Below are 21,683 nucleotides of genomic sequence, written 5' to 3'. Positions count from 1 at the left end.
GACTGCTCTACTGCAGCTGATGTTATAGGATGGCTGATGGAGAGTTAATTTTTACACATGCAATAGATGATAAATTGGAAAAACTACATATGGTAAGATACTACTTTCTTTCCATTTATCTTTTGTTTTTAAAACCATATATGGAGAGATTTTTCCAAAAATGTTAACATGTTTGGACATCCTCCATTATGAAGGAAGTGTTTACAGGGAAAAACTTGAGAGATCTACAGTATGGACTACAAAGACATAATTGAAAGCTCTCCAGCCATGTGAAAAATTCACCATGCTCTTGATTTGACTCAGAATCATGATCCTCTTAACTTGTTTCTGAAAGATGTGTGACATTTGGTCTGAGTCTTACAGAGCAAACATGCCCCCCAAAAGACTGGCCTGGGTAGAGCTCACATGATGTGATAGCTCTGTGTTCAACTTTAATGCCCTTTGAGAGATGAGTGAAATCAGCCTGCATTTCTGCCAATTGCAATTTCTTGGCGGCTTTTCACCTTTAATTTTAGAAAAAGTCACTTAGGGAAAATCTGTGACTTTGTATTTTTCAGTGTAAATTAATTCTTCACTCTTAATTTTTACGCTCACCAATAATTGTAGGAGCTTTTGGGAGGGAGGGATCATTAAGAAACTAGTGAAATCAGCAAATTTAAAAGAAAAGGAGAACCTAGTTAAAACAAAGTATAATTTCATCCTTGACTTACGTTTTACATCTGAATGGACTGCCTCAACCCCAGTCCTCCTACAACTTACCCTGCTGAGTGGGAGAGGGCTCTGCTGAAACACATACATCCTTTTGTGCCAAATGCACTGTGAGTTGTTGCTTATAGAGACACCACAGAATCAATATAGCAGGGCACCCCAGTGCACTGTATTATTGTTAACATCCTGCTGGTGAGAATTCAGATTTCCATTTAATTATATTCTTCTTTAAAATGTCTGCTGCACCTGCAGACCTGCAGCTGACTTGATCAGTATTAGCTATTTGCCTAGTGTCAGGGACATTTATGAACAATGAAAACTTTAGAAAAAAATGTCAGCAGAGAAGCATAGATCATAAATCACAAGATGATAATATCTCACATGAAAAAAAAAAAGGCTCTAAGAAAACAGCCCTGGTGATGTAAATATTGAGTTTACCAGCAATGCCATTTCCCTGTGGGGGCCGAACAATAGGCCATTTCTTAAATGGCAAAAGGGATGAGCTCTCCTCTTTATCTGTATTCACTTTTCCTTTTATTTCATGCCTGGGAAAGAGAAATGCCAAAGGAGAAGCTTAAAACAGATTAGACTGTGAGTACTGTATATAGGCTATTACATCATAACTGTCTTTGAAAACTCTCAAACAGCTGACCTGTTTATATTACAAGACAGGGTCAATTTCCATTCTAGTGACTCTTTTGATGTTTGTGAATACTAATGCTCTCCCCAGAATGCTGGCTTTAGAATAACAGCAATTGAACCATTCAGCCTTCTCTGATGCAATCTTTCTGCAGCTAGATAGGATTCTATACATGGATTTCATTGAGCCACACAGCTTGGCACGATCAAAAGCTTTGCTGGAGCTGTCAGTAAATGATGTTTTGAAGAATAGAGTCACGTTAATGCCTACCATTTCTACTTTAGTCACCGAGGCTGTATGTACAAGTGTGTATGTGTATGTACCTATGTAACACAAAGCCACAGTTTTGCTTCCGTTGGAACTTAGAATGCTTAAACATCAAAATGAAACAACAGGGTCATGTTCACGGCAAATGTCTGATAAAACAAGAAAGGATTTGACATCCATATGGAATATTAACAAAACTTGAGGCTTTGCCATAAGCAAAGCGCAGGTTTGACTTCCATTTCCACATCTTTTCAACTACAGGAACTCAATCACTTTACTTGATCTAGAGGCCTTTCTGCCTTATTTCTAAAGTGGGGATAACATCATCAATCTCACAAAGTTATGAGACAGAATAAATTTACATATAACAACAATAATAATAATTAACATTAACTGGGAAATGATTAAGTGCCAACTCTTTACATGCATTGTCTCAAACCAATCCTCACAATAGCCTTGCGAAGTACACAGCATATTTATTCCATTCTACGTATAAAGAATCTAAGACTTACAAATAAGATTTTTAGGAATGAGTAAAAGTTCTTTATTACATACCAATTACCCTTAAGACAAATTGAATGAGCAAGTCAGTTTTCTACTTAAACAGTTTCAAGCTAGTGTATATTTTTAATGGAAATACAGTCCCCATCAACATTTTATCTTTGAATACTGGCAATAGAAGAGAGCTTAAATTCTGTGCGCTCCAACACTGCATTCCCCAAAGTAGGCATTCAGACATTGGCATCACTGTCACCATGCTGGTCACCACCTTTAGCCCAAGGAGCCCCACTCTGCATACCAGCCTGTCCATGTTTGGACAACTCCTTGTTACAAAGAATTTTAACCTGCTTCCCTTTATAGTCTACCCATGGGCCCCGTCGACTGAAAAAAATGCAACACCCTAAAAAGCTGAGAGTTATGTTTCATTTGGTGGGCTTTCTGAGGACTCAAGACTGGGAGGCAGCCTCTCAGATCACTCTAAGAGACTGTCCTACCTAGGCAAGGGAGAAGCCACGATATATAGGAGTTTTTGTAACAAAGACCAGGTACTCGGAATTTCAAAAGATTATTGTTAATTAAAGAAAACCGGATATCTCAAATTAAGGAATTTGACACTTTTCTGTGTATGGGAAGGTGCAAAGGTCTGGGCTCACTGAAATCATTCCTTTGGATATGCAGCTAGCTGTCTAGCACCAGTATCCTGTTCTTCCACATCCCAAATTCCCTCAGGATGCACCTTTGTGGGTGGCAGCAGAGTCTAGGCTGCCTGCCTGTCTTCATTCGGCGTTCCCTCCACTCACTGTTGAGGGTGGCAGTAGTGGCTGATGACTTGCTAGCTACAGCATCCTTTCTTTACTGATATGGCTGGCAATATTTTTCACTCACAGCTTTCTGGAGGTAAACATTTACCCTTCAAACACTGAAAACCAGTTTTTTTATCTCCTCTGAGCCATCATCAGGCTGAGCATCACCAGCTCCTCAACACTTTCTCTTACAACAGTGTCTTCATAATCCTAAAATGTGCTCTGGATTGTCAATATCCGGCTGAAAATATGGTAACCAAATTCTAGTCTCAAAATAAACTACATTCTCTATGCACTTTAATTTATAAAGGAAAGATATCAATTCACCTTGTCTGCCACAATCTATGTAGAAAATCAGATTCTGAGTATTCTTCCCTCCCTAACTCAGCCTACTATTGAAGGCTTCACAGCTAACTTCTTCTTCCACTTGCACTAGAGAAGCTCTGCTACTCAGAGGGAGGCAAATTATGAATTATTTACATTTTATTTAAATACCTTTCTGGAGTTTAATCTTCTTCAGCCAGGTGGGTACCAAATGCTTCATAGCTTCAGTGATGTACTGGCAGGTGAATCAAGCACAGAGTCTTACAACAGAAATAGTGACTCTAAAAAGCTTAATCACTGAAATTATAATTTGCTCCCTTTAGGGCAGAAAGGGGACTTGAATTAAAGACATTTCTTCTGCAAAGTAGGGGATTATTTTTTTATGGCAATGGTCCCAGGGTTCAAATTGATTAAAATATTATGGTATTTTTTCTTCCACTTTGATATAGTGCAAGAAGGTTCTAGCTGTATTGTTATCTGGCCTTATTACTTTGGACATCGCTGTGTGTCAATTCCTCATCTGTGAAATGGGTATAATACTTATATAACCAAGCACGCTCTGATGATTAAACAAAATATTGTATATGACAGCACAAATGTTTGAGCATAATACCACTGGAAAGGAGAAGGAGCCATGAGGTGGGAGAAAGAGGTGGCAAGAGGAAGAGGAAGAAATTAACACTCAGGAAAGGGAAAGCCAGCTCTTTTCTTTGGGCAAAGTCATGTAGTTAATTTCTTACTTAACAAGGAATTATATTTGTAGAGTTGATTTGCTTTCACCTACACCTCTCATTGAACCTCAGAACAGTCCTGTGATGTATGTAAGTCAAGAGCCATTGTTACCACTCTTGACACATGAGGAAAGAGAGATTGAGAGAGGCTGGTACCAAACCTCCAAGATGACTCTACCCAATAAGACAAAGTCGGACTAAGGAAGGTTTCTGACTTCAGAAAGAGTCAATGCTGCAGAGCAGAAAGAGAAGATCAGTCTACAGAGCTGGTCACATACCAGCTGTGTGTCCTGAGATAAGTTGCTTGCTAACTTTGTCTATTTTCCATAATATACTGATAATTACTATCTTTTCTAGTCAGGGTACTCCAGAGAAATACAACCAACAAGATAACACAGCAGTGTGTGTGTGTGTTTGTGTGTGTGTGTGTGTGTGTTCCTTCACTGCCAAGAAACCTCAGTTTTGCTCTAAAATTGTTCAACTGATTGGCTGAGGTCCCCTCACATTGTCAAGGAAAATCTCCTCTACTTAAGTAAACGGATCCTAGATGTTCATCACGTCGACAATATACCTTCACAGCGACATCAGACTAGTATTTGACCCAACAACCAGGCCCCATGTTCTAGCCAAGTTGATATGTAAAAGTGACTATCATGCTACCTCACAGGATTTTAGTAAGCTTTAAAAGAAAAGCTATGTATCTGGTTCACAGTGGTGAGTTCTAGAGATCAGCCCAGGACTGTTTGGAAATCAAGTGAGTGCTTAACTCGGGCTTAGGCTATCCAGACAGAACTCCCAAAAGAAGACGTGCTTTACCTGGTCTGCTCACCTCTCCCCAGTGTCCAGTTAAGAATGAATCCCGGTGTATGAGGCCTGAAGCTTCTACAATTTGGGTGTCCTGATTTAATAAAAGCACTCAAAATTAGGTATAAAAAAGAATATCTACAATGAGGAAAAATCAGAATTGTTACAAATTTAAAGCAAGTGAGAAATTACACACACTTGGGTCAACAGAGAAGCATAACTTTATTGTTGTTTTGTATTTACTTATTAAAGAATGGAGGCAAATCAAATTAAAAGTTAATGAAATATGAAAGGAAAGCAAACAAGATAAGCCCTGAAATCAATAGAAACTGTTTTGACATGGAGAGGAAAACTGTAAAAATAATTTTGTCACATCATACCCAAGGCACTAATTTATTAAGAGGATGAGATGAATTTTGAAGAGCATTAATAAATAGACTTCAGGGTTGTTGGATAACCCAGTTAATGAACAGGAATGAGTCATATGAAAACACGGGCAAAAGATTTTAATGTCTTCCTGATTTGATGCTTAAATAATAAAACTATTGCATTAGTTTTCTGGATTTTGTAACGCCAGAGCTATTTGTTGGCTTTTAATCATTTGTGTTTAAAACTGTATACACAGCATTGAGAATTCTCCTGACAGGAGACGACTTCTCTTTTTTTTTTAACTTGAACAACAATTTGAAATTTATTAATTAATCAAATTTATGAACTTATCTATTTACAAAAGAACATGTTTTAAAATGAAGCAACTAAACAGTTACACCTTCTAAGTTGTTTTTAGTTCTTTGTTTAAATTCCTGCCACCACAAATCCTTTCTGCAATGGAGTATAAAATAGTTTTATGTATATCCATATCTATAGCCAGATTGGTATCTATCTATTTGAATAAATAAATTTGCTTCATTTATGTATTCTTCATTACCTGAAAAAAAGTCAGACTAACAGAGTATTATCCAAATATTAGATCCAGAGATACGAAGATGGAAAGATGTCTACCACATGTGACCTGCAAACACGATGCAGATCACAAAGCAGTCTATGCAATACGATTTTATTTACTAATAAGATCTTTTTTATTGAAGTATAGCCAGTTTACAATGTTTTGTCAATTTCTGGTGTACAGTATAATGTTGACTTCTCTTTTAATAAGGTATCATTGAGAATGGAATCCTCAGTTTACAATTTCATGTCTTAAGTTTAGAAGAATTTTCCACGGACTAGTTTCTGGCTCCACGCACGTTAAACCTTGTTTTCCTTCCAATACCCAGGTACTTTCAGTGGTGGGTGCTGGCTGTAGAGGGTATGCTCTGCTCACAAGACAGTTTCTAGTTCTGAACATTTGTTTCATGACATTGGTTGAGTCATAACAACCAGCAGCAGGAGTATTCCTGGAAACTGTTCTCACACCATCATGACTAGCATTAACTTAACTCTACAGAGAATTAACTGATCCACGTTCATATGACTCACTAAAGTCCAACCGAGAGTATCCTCAACTCAGCCTTCACTTTGCAGATACCATAAATGTCATGACGCCTCCAATACTTCCTGGAGGAGAAGAACAATGGAGGGGAAGCCTGAGGGGAAAGAAACAAGGATCATATGGAGGAAGAATGTTGCCTGCCAAATCTGTAAACAAAGGACATTGCAGCCTTCAAGCCATTAACCACTACAGCCTTTCCCATCAGTAAGCCCTGATGAAAACAAACAGGCTACTCACCACCAAGCCTTCAGCCACTGGAGCCACCCCAACGGTGTACCCTGAGGGGACTCAGGATGGGAAAGCACAGGATACTAGCCCTAGATAGTTAAGGTGCACATCAAAGAAATAATTTCAAGAACCCAGACTCTTGCATCTTTCCATATATAGAAAAGTTCATTAAATTCATTAACTTGAGATGTCTGGTTTTCTTTAATTAATAGTAATATTTTGATGTTCCAGCTACGTGGTTATTGTTACAAAAACTCCCACATATCCTGGCTCCTCTCTTACCTCTTTGGGGCCATCCCTCAGAGCTATCTGAGAGGCTTAGGTCCTCAAAAAGTTGCCCAAATAAAAAATAGTTTTCAACTTTTAGGTTATGCACATTTTTTCAGTCAATAATTTCAAATGTTTTCAGTTAAAATATCTTAATTTTGCAAATTTACTACATATATACACATATAAATGTACACACACACACACACACAAATGTTTTTTTTCGAAGAGAGAAGAGCTTTCAAAAAGTGTATGGCATCTCTGTGCCACGTGGTTCTTTTTTGTGTACTTGTAAGCCTCCCTTCCAAACTGGGCTTTAAGCTGCATGATGTCAGGGACTGGTTTTGCTTTCTTTTTACCCCTTGCGATTAGATCAGTTTGGGAAACCAGTCGGCACTCAATAAATATTTTATTTATTAACAAAATGCTTAAAGTTAAAATGAAAGAGAACACCTTTAAAACAACAGCCTTGTAATCAAAGCACCTGGGGCTCCACAGGTGTTCCAGTTTTCAGAGCTGCAAACTGTTAGCGCAGGCAGATAGCTAGATACGAGCAGAGAAAGGGGGACAGACCAAATGGGAGAAATTGGGCAGAAAGGAGGGGCACAGGCCAAATACAGGAAACCACACATCATATCAGCACCAGGTGATCCTGGGCAGAGAAAGAAAAGCAGGAACCTCTGGGCTGGTAAGTAGTCAGATCTTTTGGTGTGATGAGTGGCCTGGAGGCTGACAAAGAAAGGTGGGAAAAGGCAGGAATCTCCAGTGTCTGAATGGAACCTCTTACTCATTATGCCCTATTACAATAAAATAAGCCTTGCAGATTACAAGTATCCACCATGCACCAACGCCATGACACTTCCAATCCAGACTAAATAAGGACAAAAATCCCTTCTCCCTTCAGAAAGGCGGAGTTGGGATGAAAATCAGGGAATACGACCCCAGACTTTTCCCTCCCCAACGAATATTCCGCCCATTTTTACACCCTATGTAACCAATCTGCCAAAGAAACTAAGGGCTGCCGCTCACCTGAGCCTGCCCATCTCTCCTTGAGAACGTACTATCCATCCCTTAATAAATTCCCACTTTACTTTCTTAACCTCTGTATCTCGTCTCTGAATTCTTTATGTGACCAGACAAGAACCTGGGCGCTGGTTACATCTATCGGCAAAAACTACCCCCAAAATTAGCAGCTTAAAGCACCAACAATTATTTATTTTCACTCACCCAGTTTCCATGAGCCAGGAATCTGGTGCAGATCAGCTGTGTCGTTCTGTTGACTCATGAGTTTGCAGTCAGTGACGGTGGCTGGGGCTGGGATCATCTCAAAGTCTCTCACATGTCCGGTGCCTGGACTGGAAGATTCCAGTAGCTGGGGCTGAAATAGCTGCAGCAACTGGGACATCTCTCTGTCTCTCTCCACATAATCTCTCCAGCAGGCAGCTTCTGGGGAACCGGACTTCGTAACGTTAGCTCAGGCTCTCAAGATGCACGTCCCAAGAGGGAGAGCCAGGATTGAGCTATTCTGCCTTTTATGAACCAGTCTTGGAAAACATGTAGCATCACTTCCGCTGTGTTCCATTTATTGGTTGAGGCAGTTATTAAATCCACCCTCAGTTTTAAGGAGTAGGAACACAGATACTACCTCCTCATGGAGGTACACCAATGCTACGCTGTAAGTCTATCATCTGGGGTAAGATACACATTAGTGTGGCCATCTTACTATAGAAAACAGAGGTTTCTGAATGTATGAGCATTTTAAAATAATATAGAAGTTTTATGCTCTTACACAGTCTCCACCGCCAGCGGAGTCTTCTGGAGGCTGCTTCTGAGCAGCTCTGGGTCTTCCTCCGGGGCAGGCTGGACCCTCGCTGCCGCCTGGAGTGAGGGGTGAGGTGGTGGATTTTCTTTCTTTGCATCCCTTGCCCGAGGACTTCCGGAGCTCACAGACCGACTTTGGGCACTGCAGGTCCCGGGCCAGGTTCACAAGCAGGTTGTGGGAGATGGGGTCCACCAGACTGAAGAAGGCGGCATTACCGCAGACGTCTGTGAAGAGCGGCCCGTTGAGGCCCCAGTCCCGGTGCAGAAGGCGCAGCGTCCTGGGAGCCCTCAGGCCGCTCGCGGAGCGTGGCTGAGATCTCGCGGAGCCTGCGCCAGGCGCTCATAGGGCGCCGCAGTCCCCCCCTACTCCCGCCCCCCGCGCCCCTGAGCCTGCTTCCGGTTCCGCCCGCCACGCGTCCAGTCGCCCGCCCCCATGGCGGCCAGGCGGAGGGTGTCCAGTTTGGCTTGTAAGCCACCCAGTTTCTCCTACGGTTATAGCAGCCTGACGTATGACAAGCCTTATGTTCTGTTTCACCCTCTCAGGATATGACAGGCACAGTTTATGAACCTCCTCAAACTCCTGGACTCCTGGCTGCTTTGTCCTCACTTGGTACCGCCATAGCCAAGGTAACTGCACATCTGGAAGGTTCTGCTTCCGCAGGCTGACTAGCCTCTTTCCTACAGTTGTGTTACTGGACAGTAGGTTCCTGTCTTATCACAGAGAGAATTCAGAGACTAGACATGGACGTCAGGAAAGTAAAGTGAGGACTTACTAAGTGATAATGCACTCTCGAGGAGAAGGGCCAGACTTAGGTGAGTAGCTGTGCCGAGTTTCTCTCAAGCTGGGTTATAGAGGGTGTAAAAATGAATGGGCAGAGTATTTATTGGGGAGGGAGGTGTTTTGGGTCGTATTCCCTGATTTTCATCCCAGCTCCACCTTCCCAAGAGAAGGAGGGATTTTTGTCCTTACTTAGTCCAGATTGGAGGTGTCATGGTGTCTGTATGATGGGTACTTTTAATCTGGAAGACTAAATTTGTTATAATTAGGGCATAATGAGCAAAAAGTTACATTCAGAGGCCAGAGACTCCTCCTTTTTCCCTCCTTTCTTTGTCAGCATCCAGGACACTTACTACCCTAAAATTTGTAGTTTCTTATCAGTCTAGAGGTTCCTGTTTTTCTTTATCTGCCCAAGGACTCCCATTGTTTACAAGATGTATGGTTTCCTGCCATTTGGCCCGTGCCCCCTTTCTCTGCTCGTATCTAGCTATCTGCTGGCTCTCACAGTTGCTAACTCCTCTTACCACTTTTACTTCCACACTCCAATACACTGCCGTTCAACAGGATATGGGATCTGACTTTCTGAGCAGCTGCCAAAGTTAATTCCCCGTGGGACAAATTGTGACCGACTGCAGGCCGGATACAACAGATAAATTCCCTCTCCCCTCCTCTCACTGATGGCCAGTCTGGAAGCATAGTTTTGTTCATCTGGAGACATCCTGCAAGGCCAAACTGGTGCACCTGCCAAGTGGCTGGCTGTGTCTGTGTAGATCATGCCAGGGTGGCTGGCATACTGCTGCATCCTGTAACTTTATTTAATTTCCCTTTCTTACCTGCTAAACTTTCTTTTTCACTTTCAATGCCCTCGGGAGGTATCTCCCAAATAAAACAGACACCAGCAATTAATCCTTTACTCGGGTTCTGGATTTTAGAGAACCTAGGCTAAGACCTAAACCATTCATATTATCATCAATTTTCCTCATCTTAAACATGAAGAAACTAAAATTCTAGTTCTCCAACGTCTCACAGCTTCATGAAAAAGTTAGGATTGGAAATAAGGATTTTTTTTTTCTCAACTCCAAAGCCCACCTTTCTTTTCCTTCTCCACTGTGCTGTTTTCTCAGTATAGGACATAGGAAAGCTGGAAAACAGGGTTGTAGCCTTAACATTACCAATGGATTTAATAAACACTGAAAGTTAAGTAATATAATAACAATACTAAAAATTACTAAATAATAATAATAGCTAACGTTTGTTGAGTCCTTACCATGTTCCAGGCTCTGTTCAAAGTAATTTATATGTAATTTCTTTAATTATGTAAATTCCTTTATGGTTTAAATGGTATCACCATCACTAATTTACAGATGAGGAAACTGAGCCACAAAAGATTTACTTCCAAAGGTTCCTTAGGGACAAAGTGGTAGAATCTTTACCTATTTCCTTGTCTCTTGAATGTAGGTGTACCTCCTCCCATGCCTACTTCACAGCATTCTTGTAAAGATTGATAATGACACAGAATGCACAGAAAAGTGCAAATATGAAGTACCTTTACTATTCCACCTGTCTGTATGATAAATGGAGTGAAAACTAGACCAATTCACATGCAACATCAGAAACTAGGTCCTAAAGAATGAGCCTCCAGCAAAGACAGCCACTACCAACTAAAGCCACATCCCCAGGAAGGCCAGATGTCCATGCATGGCTGTTTTCATAGAGGAGGAAAGGTCCACTGCCCTTCTTCCCACCTTCAGCTCTCACACTCTTGGACAGCAGAACTCATGGACATCTCCTGCTGATTTCTCCTTATTCTAAAGATTACACTATATCAATTAAGGTCATTTGAAAGAATGACAAATCACCCTCAATCCCACCACGACAGGAAACTAGCTAATCTCATAGGCCTGATTTCTCTTTCAGTCTTTTGTGCATGATTTTTTTTTTAACATAGTAACTACAATGTTGGGGGAGTAGCTTTATTGTACTTGATATCATAGGATACATTTTTTAACATATTTCTAAATAGTCACTGTTGCCAAGATTGAACAGTTACTAGAATTTCATCATTAAATACAGTCAGTTTTCACTGTGAACCTGGCAATAGACAAATCAAGGCAATGGGCAATCCGTTTATCAATTCCTTTCCTAACTCCCCCTAATCTGACTTTATCATTAACCTGTTTTCTCAACATTGCAAGTTAATCACTGCCTAATCAATCTCACCCTAATTTCTGTGCAAGCAGGGACCATATCTGTCTTATTTTGTCTTACTCATCTATGCTTTAACAAATCAACTGAAAGTGTCTGACCCAAAAGATTGCTTCCATAAACCTCAGAAACCACTCAAAATCCCATTACGCCGTGTATTACATGAAATTTCCCTATCAGGTGCATCATCCACAGGTACACAGTACAATACATGATTCACATTAAAAATAAACATTGTGGGCTAATTATATAAGGAAAGAAATTAACTTGAAGTTACTGTTTAATTGTATCTCCAAGCCCATGATTTGGCTTTGGTGGCAGTTAGCTATAGTTTTCCTTCTAAAAATTGAAAATGTAGCATTCAATTCACGTGTAGGTTGTTAAGCTCTCTGAGAGCAGAGACTGTTTCTTTACTCTAAAATCTACTTTATCCAATATTAGAACCTCTCCTGCTTTTATTTTTTATCAGTTTGTATGGTGTAACTTTCTCCATTTCTCCATTCTTTCACTTTCAACCTACCAATGTTGCTATGTTTAAAGTGAGCTTCTTGTAGATGGCATATTGTTAGATCTTGTTTTTTATCCACTCTGGCAATTTTTGTTGTTTAATTTAACTACTTTACACTATTTATGGTCACTATTGATAAGACAGGGCTTAAGTCTTTATGTTGGTTTATTTCTTTTGTCTGTTTCCTCTGTTCCTCATTACTGTTTTCTTTTTCTGCCTTCCTCTGGGTTATTCAGACATTTTTTGCATTACACTTTGATTTATTTTTAGCATTTTTGAGTATATAATTTTGTTTAGTTTTCTTAGTGGTTGTTCAAGGTATTTCAATACACATTTGTAATTTATCATAGTCTGCGATAGTGGTATTGATGTTTTACCACTTCAGATAGAGTGTAGAAGTCTGTTTCCACATAAGTCCCTTTACATTTCCTACTTTTTAAATATAATTGCCTAAAGTATTTCCTCTACATACATTGAAAACCACAACAGATGTTTATGATTTTTGCTTCAATCATCAAATATTATTTAAGAAATTCTCATGAGAAGTAGGATAGTCTTATATTTTGTCTATTTGTACTCATTCCAGTGTTCTTTTTTTCTTTCTGAAATTCTGAGCTTTATTCTGCTATCGTTTTCTTTTTCTTTAGAGAATTTTCTTTAACCATTCTTCAAAGAGAGGTTTTCTAGCAACAAATTCGCTGTTTTTCTTCATCTGAAAATGTCTTTTTTTCCCCTTTATTCCTGAAGAACATTTGCACTGAACATAGAACTCATGTGTGAGGATTCTTTTCTATCAGTCCTGGAAGAATATTACACCACTTACTAATGGCCGTCATAGTTCCAGATAAGAAATCAACTGTCATTCTAATTGGTGTTCCTCTAAAAAGTAATGTATCATTTCTTTCTGACTGTTTTCACTTTTTTTCTTTAGTTTCAGATGTGTTTTAATTATGATGTGCCTTTACATGTATCTTCTTTGGGTCTATCCTGTTTGGAGTTTGCTCACCTTCTTCAATCTGTAGGTTTTTGTGTCTTGACAAACTCAGGAAATTTTCAGCTTTATTTCTTTAAATACCTCTTTTGTACCACTCTTTCCTCTCCTGTGGATCTCCAATGATATGCATACTAGCAGTTACTGTCTCACAGGTCCCTGAGACTGTTAATTTCTTTTGTTCGGTCTATTTTCTCTCTTATATTCAGAATAAGTAAATTCTATTGATCTATCTTCAGCTACACTGATTCTACCCCTTTTATCTCCATTTTACTTTCTGAGCCCATCCAGGGAGGTTTCTTTTCTTTGTTTCAGTTATTGTATATTTAGTTTGATTCTTTTTTGTATCATTCATTTCTTTGCTGAGATTTTTTGATTTTTATTCTGTCCCAAGATCATTGTTGAGTCATCTTTATGATAGCTGCTTTAAAATTCTTGTCAGATAATATCAATGTTAGTTTCTGTTGAATGTCTTTTCTCATTCATGTTGTGGTTGTCTTGATTATTGATATGACAAGTGCTTTTTAATTGTATCCTGAACATATTAGATACTATAGTATGAGAACCTGGATCTTATTTAATGTTTTTCTTTTTTTAGTTGTTGGTCCTTCTATTGAGGTTTAGCACAAGTGCCAGAAAGGGCCTATCAATACCATCCAGCAAAAGAGGAACATTGACTCACACTGCCCATTGCAGATTGGTGGAGAAGACATTCAACTCCCCTCTCTGTTCCACTGACTCCTTTCCTTCAAACATGAGGCACCAATGGTCACACTGCTTTGTTGTCTTTAAGGAGTAAAGATTAGGTCCTGACTCTGGGCACTGCTGCCACCGAGTAGGGGACAAACAGAGGGCTGACTCATAACACTTTGTTGCTGAAGAGCAGAAGTGGAGGCTTAGCCTCCCTATGGGGCCCACTAACATGGGCTGGTGGGTGGGAGAGAATAAAGAGCTTAGTACTCCCAACTTGCACCAGCTTGTCAGCCTCACTGATACTAGATAGGGGTGGAGGCTCAGCTCACCAGTGGATGACAATGACACTAACCTAGTGGGGCAATCAAGTGCTACCAGTCTGCTGGGTGGGAGATGGAAGACCAGCTGCCCACTCAGCCCATTGACATCATCTAGTGGAGAAGTTGGAGTGTTGCCACCTGCTTCTGCAGGGAATGTAAGAGTAGGTCCCTACTCCACCCAGCTGACATCAGCCAGTGGAGAATTGGTGCACAACATCTGCTTCCACAGGGCAAGGGCTGAGGTGGTGGAGTGAAAGATCAGCTTCTCACTGGCCAGCTGAAATGTGGCCAGGTGTGATATGATTTTTCTGTTGGTGTCTGACTGGACTAGGGCAGATATTGCCACAAAGGTTTCCTGTTGTTTTAGGCTGTTCACTCTCCAGTCCTTTGGTAAAAGGGAATGGTTTTCTTGGAAAATTTTGTCTGTGCCTTTTGGTGTTTCTGGCATGGAGGCTTCTGCAAAACCCTGTTGAGAATATATTGGAGGCAATAAAGAAACCCAGGGAACTTACCACTATGCTGTCCTTCAAGTTCCAATGTCCCTAACTCTCCTTCTTCTTTCCATCTCTCAGAGTCTTCCTGGCCTCTTTTGCTGTGTAATGACCAGGGTTTTCTAATTTGTAGAGGGAGGACCTGGAAGTAATGGGGTTACTCCATCCTGACAGAACCCTAAGGATAGTTCCCTGTTCTGCAAGTTTCTGGCACACAGTAGACATTTCAATAAATATTTAGTCTATGAATGAATGAGTCACTAATACAGAGATGCATATAGTACAATCCCTCCCTGAAGTAGTTCAGTCTGGAGTCTCTCAGTCCTGAGTTCACGTTTTAGATCTGCCACTTAGCAGCTTGGGCAAGGTCCTGAAGATTTGTTATCTCTAAATGGATATTCTAATTATTCCTGTTGGGAATAATTGGTCTCCCCAATTCTGATGTTTCGTTTCCATGACCAAGTGGTTCTATTAACCTGTCAATCTTGGCCTCTCTGCCCAGCATCTTTCACTCTGTTCCAGGCAAATGGGGTGACACACCTGATTGGTGAGCTTGGAAGGAGGCACTGAGCATGTATTCTGAACTTCTGAATTGTTCAAATTTACCCACACAGGTACCAGACGCACTGGATGGAAACACATCTTCCCTGGAGGATCAGAGAGGAATTCATGTCTCTGTTGGGCATCTTACTTCCAAGGAGAGAAGGTAAGGGTAGACTCTACATGCCCAGTGTCGTGAAAGTAGGTTATAAACTTCTGTTTCTCCTATTTCACTGTAAGCTTCTTGTAACTAGCAAAGAAAAATCCAATAAATACTTCTTGAGCCCTGACCAAGGGCCAGATATTATGCCATTAAACAAAGATGAATGACTTACAGTGTCTGCCCTCAAGTAGCACATTGTCTGCTTAAGGAATTGGAAATAAAAATAGCAACACACAAATAACCTTTTAGGTGCTGTAACAGAAATATAAAAAGTATAGTGAATTGAACAAAAATGTGGGATACATGACAGGTTTCACAAGCATTACTTAGTTCAATATAATGCCTGAATAAAAGCCCTTAGAAGTTAATCATAGTAGTAATCACAGTAGTATTGATGAACACATACTGGACACTTACCATGATAAAGTGCTGAGCACTTTATAGGCATTATCTAGTTAATTATCACAGTAAACCTTGAAAGTTTGTACTTTCCTACTGTCATTTTATGATAGAAGAAACTAAACATTAAAAGGGTGACTAGATTTCTCAGGATCACACAGGCAGTTAAAGATGCATCCACCTACCTCAGAGACTATAATTCTAATCACTAGGCAACAGTGCACTGTGCAAATAAAGAAATTCAGGCTTAGTTTTATTTATTTTTGCATCCCTAGCATTTTGCCGCATGCATGGCAAATACCAAGCACTCCATAGCTACTATGGGATAAAATAAAAGTAAGAGAGAAGAAAGGAGGGGGTGGGAGAAAAGAGGCTCTTTGACTGAGAAAAAAATCATTAACTAGAAAAGCAGAATGATATATTCATGTGGCAGTGGTAGGACTGCTGTCACCAGGAAGCAGACACTGAAGAATAAAGATACTTGTAAATATCTAGAGTTCTGATTTATCTCAACTGAAACAGACAGAATACAGAGCTGCATTCACTCCTGAATATTTCTTTAGTCTGTAAATAATATTGGTGTGGTGATGTTCAGAAGCTACGCAGAGAAACCCCTCCTAGGTTACTTATCTCACAACACCCAAGCTTCTGAGACCAGGTCAACATCACAAGGCAGGGGCTTTCCACTCCAGCTGACTTTTGCCATGGAGTAAGAACAACATAGACACTTGTAAGAGGAATGACCAAAGAGTTGGAAAGTAGAAACAATAGTCAAATTTTGATTATCATTTTAAAAAATATATTTTAGGACCCAGGATCAAGATAGTGGAGTAGGAAGACCCTGAACTCACCTCCTCCCATGGGCAACCAAAATTACAACTACTTACAGAGAATCTGTCTATCTAGGATAATAACTTGAAGACTAGCAAAAAAGATTTCCCACAGCTAAAGATACAAAGAAGTATCAATGAGATAAGTAGAAAGAACAGAGCTGAAGTCTATTCAGGATCCACACACCCAGGTTGGTGACCCACAAACATGCGGAATATCACAGCTGCAGAGGTCCTACCCAGTAGCACAGTATGAGACCCACCTGGGGCTCTCCAGCCTAGGGATCTTGCACCTGGAAGATGAGCCCCCAGAAAGTCAAGCTCTGAAAACCAGTGGGGCTTATATTTGGGAAAGCTAAAGTGCTATGAGAAAAAGAGACTCCACTCTTAAAGTGCAAAAATATTACATGCCCAGAGTCCCAGCACAAAAAGCATTAGTTTGAAAGGTGCCTGGGTCAAACCCACTTGGAGATGTTGGAGAGCCTCCTGGAAAGGCAGGAGGCATCTGGGACTCCCTCTGGGGGCTAGGATGCTGGCAGCAGCTATTTTGGAGATCTTGTTCTACCATGCTGACACCAGCACTGGTGAGTGCCATTTTGGAATTCTCCCTCTAGATTATTAGCACAGGGGGCCTGCCCTGACCGCCAGTGGGCCTCCCCTGACCACCAGTGGGCTATAGCTACCAAACACCACTAGGCAGCACAGCCAGTGAGGCAGGGAGCTAGCTCCTCCGATGGTGGACATGCAGTGGCCATGTGCAGCCAAAATGCACAACCAGTCTCACTGGGAGCAAAACTAACCCACCAGCGGGCCCATGGCAGCCACATGCAGCCAGGCTGTACTGCCAGCCAGGAGAGAGAGCAGCCCCACCTGCCAGTGCACCCATAGTAGTCTACCTGCCAAAACACACACAGCCCCCCACCCCAGCCCACACAGGAGACACCCCTGGAGCGTCTAGCTCTAGTGGCCAGAGGAGAGCATGCTGCTGGGCTCCATTAGATATCTCCTACATAGGCTACTTCTCGAGAACCAGGAGACAGACCTACATAATGCATAGAAATTAGCAAAGAAAATTAGGCAAAATAAGGAGACACGAGGAATGTGTCCCAAACAAAGGAACAGGCAAAACCTTAAAAAAAAAAAAAACTAAATGAAATGTAAATAAGCAATCTAGCTGATAAAGAATTCAAGGTAATGATCATAAAGATGCTCACCTACCGCAGGAAAAGAATGGATGAACACAGTGAGAACTTGAACAAAGAGTTAGAAAATATTAAAAAAAAAAAAACAATTAGAGAAAAAGGTAGAATAACTGAAATAAAAAATGCAATAGAGGGAATCAATAGTAAATTAGATGATGCAGAAAAACAAGTCAACAATTTTGAAGAGAGGGTACTGAAAATCAACCACACTGAACAGAAAAAAAGGAAAAAGAATTTTTAAAAATGAGGACAGTTTAAAAGATCTCTGGGACAATATCAAGTGTACTAACATTAACAGTATAAGGGTTGCAGAAGGAAAAGAGAGAGAGAAGGGGTACAGAAATTATTTGAGGAAAATATAACTGAAAGCTTCACTAAGTGGAGAAGGAAATAGACATCCAGGTCCAGGAAACACAGAGAGTCCCAAACAAGATGAATCCAAAGAGGTCCATAACAAGAAAGATTGCAATTACACTGTCAAAGATTAAAAATAAAGAGCCTTAAAAGCAGCAAGAGAGAAACTACTAGTTATGAACAAGGGAAATACCATAAGGTTATTAGCTGACTTTTCAGCATAAACTTTGTGGGCCAGTAGAGAGTGGCACAATATATTAAAATGCTAAAAGAAAAAACAAAATGCATGAATATTTTACCTGTCAGGGTTATCATTCAGAATTGAAGGAGAGATAAAGTGTTTTACAGACAAGCAAAAGTTGAAAGAGTTCATCATCACTAAATTGGCCTTATAAAAAAAAACGTTAAGGGGACTTCTATAAGTAGAAAAGAAAAGGCCACAACTAGAAATAAAATTATAAAAGGAAAAACCTTACTAGTAAAGGTAAACATAGTAAAGGTGGTGAATCATTCACTTCTAAAGCTAGTAGGAAAGTTAAAAGACCAAAATAGTAATATTTATTTCTACAATAAGTAGTTAAATGATGCACTAAATAAAAAGATGTAAAATATGGTGGGGGGAGTAAAAATACAGGGCTATTAGAAAGTGTTTGTTCTCTAGGAGCATCCATGTTGCTGCAAATGGCATTATGTTGTCGGTTTTCATGGCTGAGCAGTATTCCATTGTATAAATATACCACATCTTCTTTATCCTAGAGAATGTCATTCTAAGTGAAGTAAGCCAGAAAGAGAAAAAAAAAATACCATATGAGATCGCTCATATGTGGAATCTAAAAAACAAAAACAAACAAACAAACAAAAACAAAGCATAAATACAGGACAGAAATAGACTCATGGACAGAGAATACAGACTTGTGGTTACCGGGGGGGGGGGGGGGGGGCGGGGTAGAGGGTGGGAAGGGATAGACTGGGGTTTCAAAATTGTAGAATAGATAAACAAGATTACACTGTATAGCACAGGGAAATATACACAAAATGTTATGATAAATCACAGAGAAAAAATGTGACAATGAGTGTGTATATGTCCATGAATGACTGAAAAATTGTGCTGAACACTGGAATTTGACACAACACTGTAAAATGATTATGAATCAATAAAAAATGTAAAAAAATAAAAAAATTAAATAAATAAATAAATAAATTAAAAGAAAGTGTTTGTTTAAGAGATCATCATCTTAAAAAAATAAACAGTTATACGTAAACATCATCAAACAAACCAAAACCAATAATAGATACATAAAAATTAAACAGAAATGAATCCAAACATAACACTAAAGCTAGTCAACAAGAGAAGAGAGCGAGCAAGAGAAGAAGGAACAAAAATCTACAAAAGCAGGCAGCATCACCCTGACTCCAATACCGGACAAAGCCATTAGGAAAGAAAAGAAAATTACAGGCCAATATCGTTGATGAACATAGATGTAAAAATCCTTAACAAAATAGTAGCAAACAGAATTTAACACTACATTAAAAGAATCATACATCATGATCAAGCGGGATTTGTGTAAGGGATGCAAGCATGGTTCAGTATCCACAAATCAGTTAATGTGATACAACACATTAACAAACTGAAGAATAAAAATCATGTGATTATCTCAATAGAAGCAGAAAAGGCTTTTGCCAAAATTCATCATCGATTTACAATGATAACTGTCAACAAAGTGGGTACAGAGGGATCATACTTCCAGATGATAAAGGCCATATATGCAAGTCCACAGCCAACATCATACTCAATAGTAAAAAGCTGAAAGCATTTCCTCCAAGATCAGGAACAAGACAAGGAATGTTCACTCTCACCACTTTTACTCAAAATAGTATTAAGCAGTCCAAGCAAAAACAATCAGATAGAAAGAAAGAGAAATCCAAATTGGAAAGGAAGAAGTAAAATTGTAAAAAATGTAGCAATATTTTGGTTATTTTTCATAATCTCCCTCTACCATACGCTGTGTAAGGTTATTGTGATTTGTGCCTGTCTGATGTTCTGCATATATACACTTTGGGCAAAGGTGTGGGCTTTTTTAAAATTTTATTCATTTCTGCATGCCTGCTTCCTTGCATAATGAGGATCTAAAATGACACTGAAAAGTTCTCAGTAAATGACTGAGAAATTGATAAGTACTCTTTAAATCTTCCATGCTTCCTCCTGCTAACAGATCTCAAGGATTTAGAGATTGAGTGTTTTAGTCAGAAGAGGAACTGGTGCCAGCTCCTCCCACCCCAGTTCATCCTATCTTCTCCGTTGACTTCATCTCCTTCAAAGAAGGAGGGTGGGCTACCTGTTTTCTAAAACTGTGCTTTCTAGTACCCTAGACTCTAGTCAAAATTGTCTATTTAAATTTAAACTTGTTAACATTAAAGTAAAAATTCAATACCTTATTCCCACTTGCCACATTTCCAGTGATAGTGGGCCCCTATACTGGACAGCACAGATGAAGAACATTTCCATCCTCGCAGGAAGTGCTCTTGAACAGTGCTGTTTGAGAGTCCTCCTTCTGCCCTTACCTCTTAAAGTAACGATTTCCTCTGGAGTCTGATTCAAGCTTCCCTCCGAATGCATCTGTATTTTAAAATGCACAAACAGGACTACTGCAATTTTTCAGAATAATCTGGAGGCAGGCACGGGGCTGATAGGAAATGTCTGGACTATTGTAGCAGGCGAGGACTGATGAAAGTGTCTGGAGAGTGGCTGTGCTCCACATGAGAATCAGCTCCCTGGGACCTGTGTTATTGGAGCAATTACATGTCCAGGGTTAGATGATTTGCATTCTGATGGGGTTGAGGGGTCAGGTCAAAGCACAGTGCATCTCTCCATTCTTCTTCTAGGATATGAGGGATTCTGTGTGAATCATTTATATACTGCCCATAAATATTCATGGAAGATAATGTATGTGTACAGATGTATGTATAAATTTATTCTAGGTGTATGGGTAAAATTCATCTACATTAGATTCGAAAGACCTAATGTTTGCCATCCTAGAACAACTGTTACTCAAGGAGAAATCACTTTGAAGAAAGGGGAGCAGGGCGGGGAGGCTGCCTTTGTTGAGGGAGAGCAGGGAGGGGTCGGTGCTTGTGAGCAATACCTTTCCCCAGCCCCATCCTGCGACTGCTGCTGTAGAGACTTATTGCTGTGACATTGTGAATCTGGCTGGGAACTCCATCAGGGGGTCTGTCTGATTGTCAGGCTGCTCCCTCCCACCCATCCCCATTGTGGAAATGCACCACAGCATGTCGTTTTATTCACGCATTTAAATATCGGTGTAATGGAAAAAACATCTTCGTTGAAATAGGTTGTTTTCAGTATGCTTTTATCTGTCTCAAATTGAAACTTTGCTTCATTATTATTAATTTATTGAATGCTTACTATATGCAAGGTTCACTATATCCATTAGCTTATTTGATCATGACAATACCCTATGAGGGCAGTACCAGTAATAGACCCATTTTAGAGGTGAGGTTATTGAAGCTGAGATGCATTATAGATACAAACTTAAGGCTACAGGGTTGGGGAGAGGAGAGAAGGGAGGGATAAATAGGGAGTTCAGGATTTGTAGATACTAACTACT

The 21,683-nt window shown here is 39.9% G+C and overlaps 1 long non-coding RNA gene across 1 annotated transcript in view; it reads left to right on the top strand.

Annotated features, from left to right (window-relative positions):
* Positions 1–9,021: 9,021 nt before the first annotated feature.
* LOC140698648 (uncharacterized) overlaps positions 9,022–21,683 on the top strand; it is a 57,265-nt gene continuing 44,603 nt past the window's right edge. The window contains exons 1-2 of the long non-coding RNA XR_012076444.1: positions 9,022–9,396; positions 15,184–15,275. This is a non-coding gene — a long non-coding RNA (uncharacterized lncRNA). The remainder of the gene's footprint in view (positions 9,397–15,183; positions 15,276–21,683) is intronic.

This window comes from Vicugna pacos, chromosome 10 (assembly GCF_048564905.1).
Source record: "Vicugna pacos chromosome 10, VicPac4, whole genome shotgun sequence".
Lineage (NCBI taxonomy): Eukaryota > Metazoa > Chordata > Mammalia > Artiodactyla > Camelidae > Vicugna > Vicugna pacos.
Note: the sequence above shows the minus strand (reverse complement) of the source record. Positions and strands in the feature narration are given on the sequence as shown.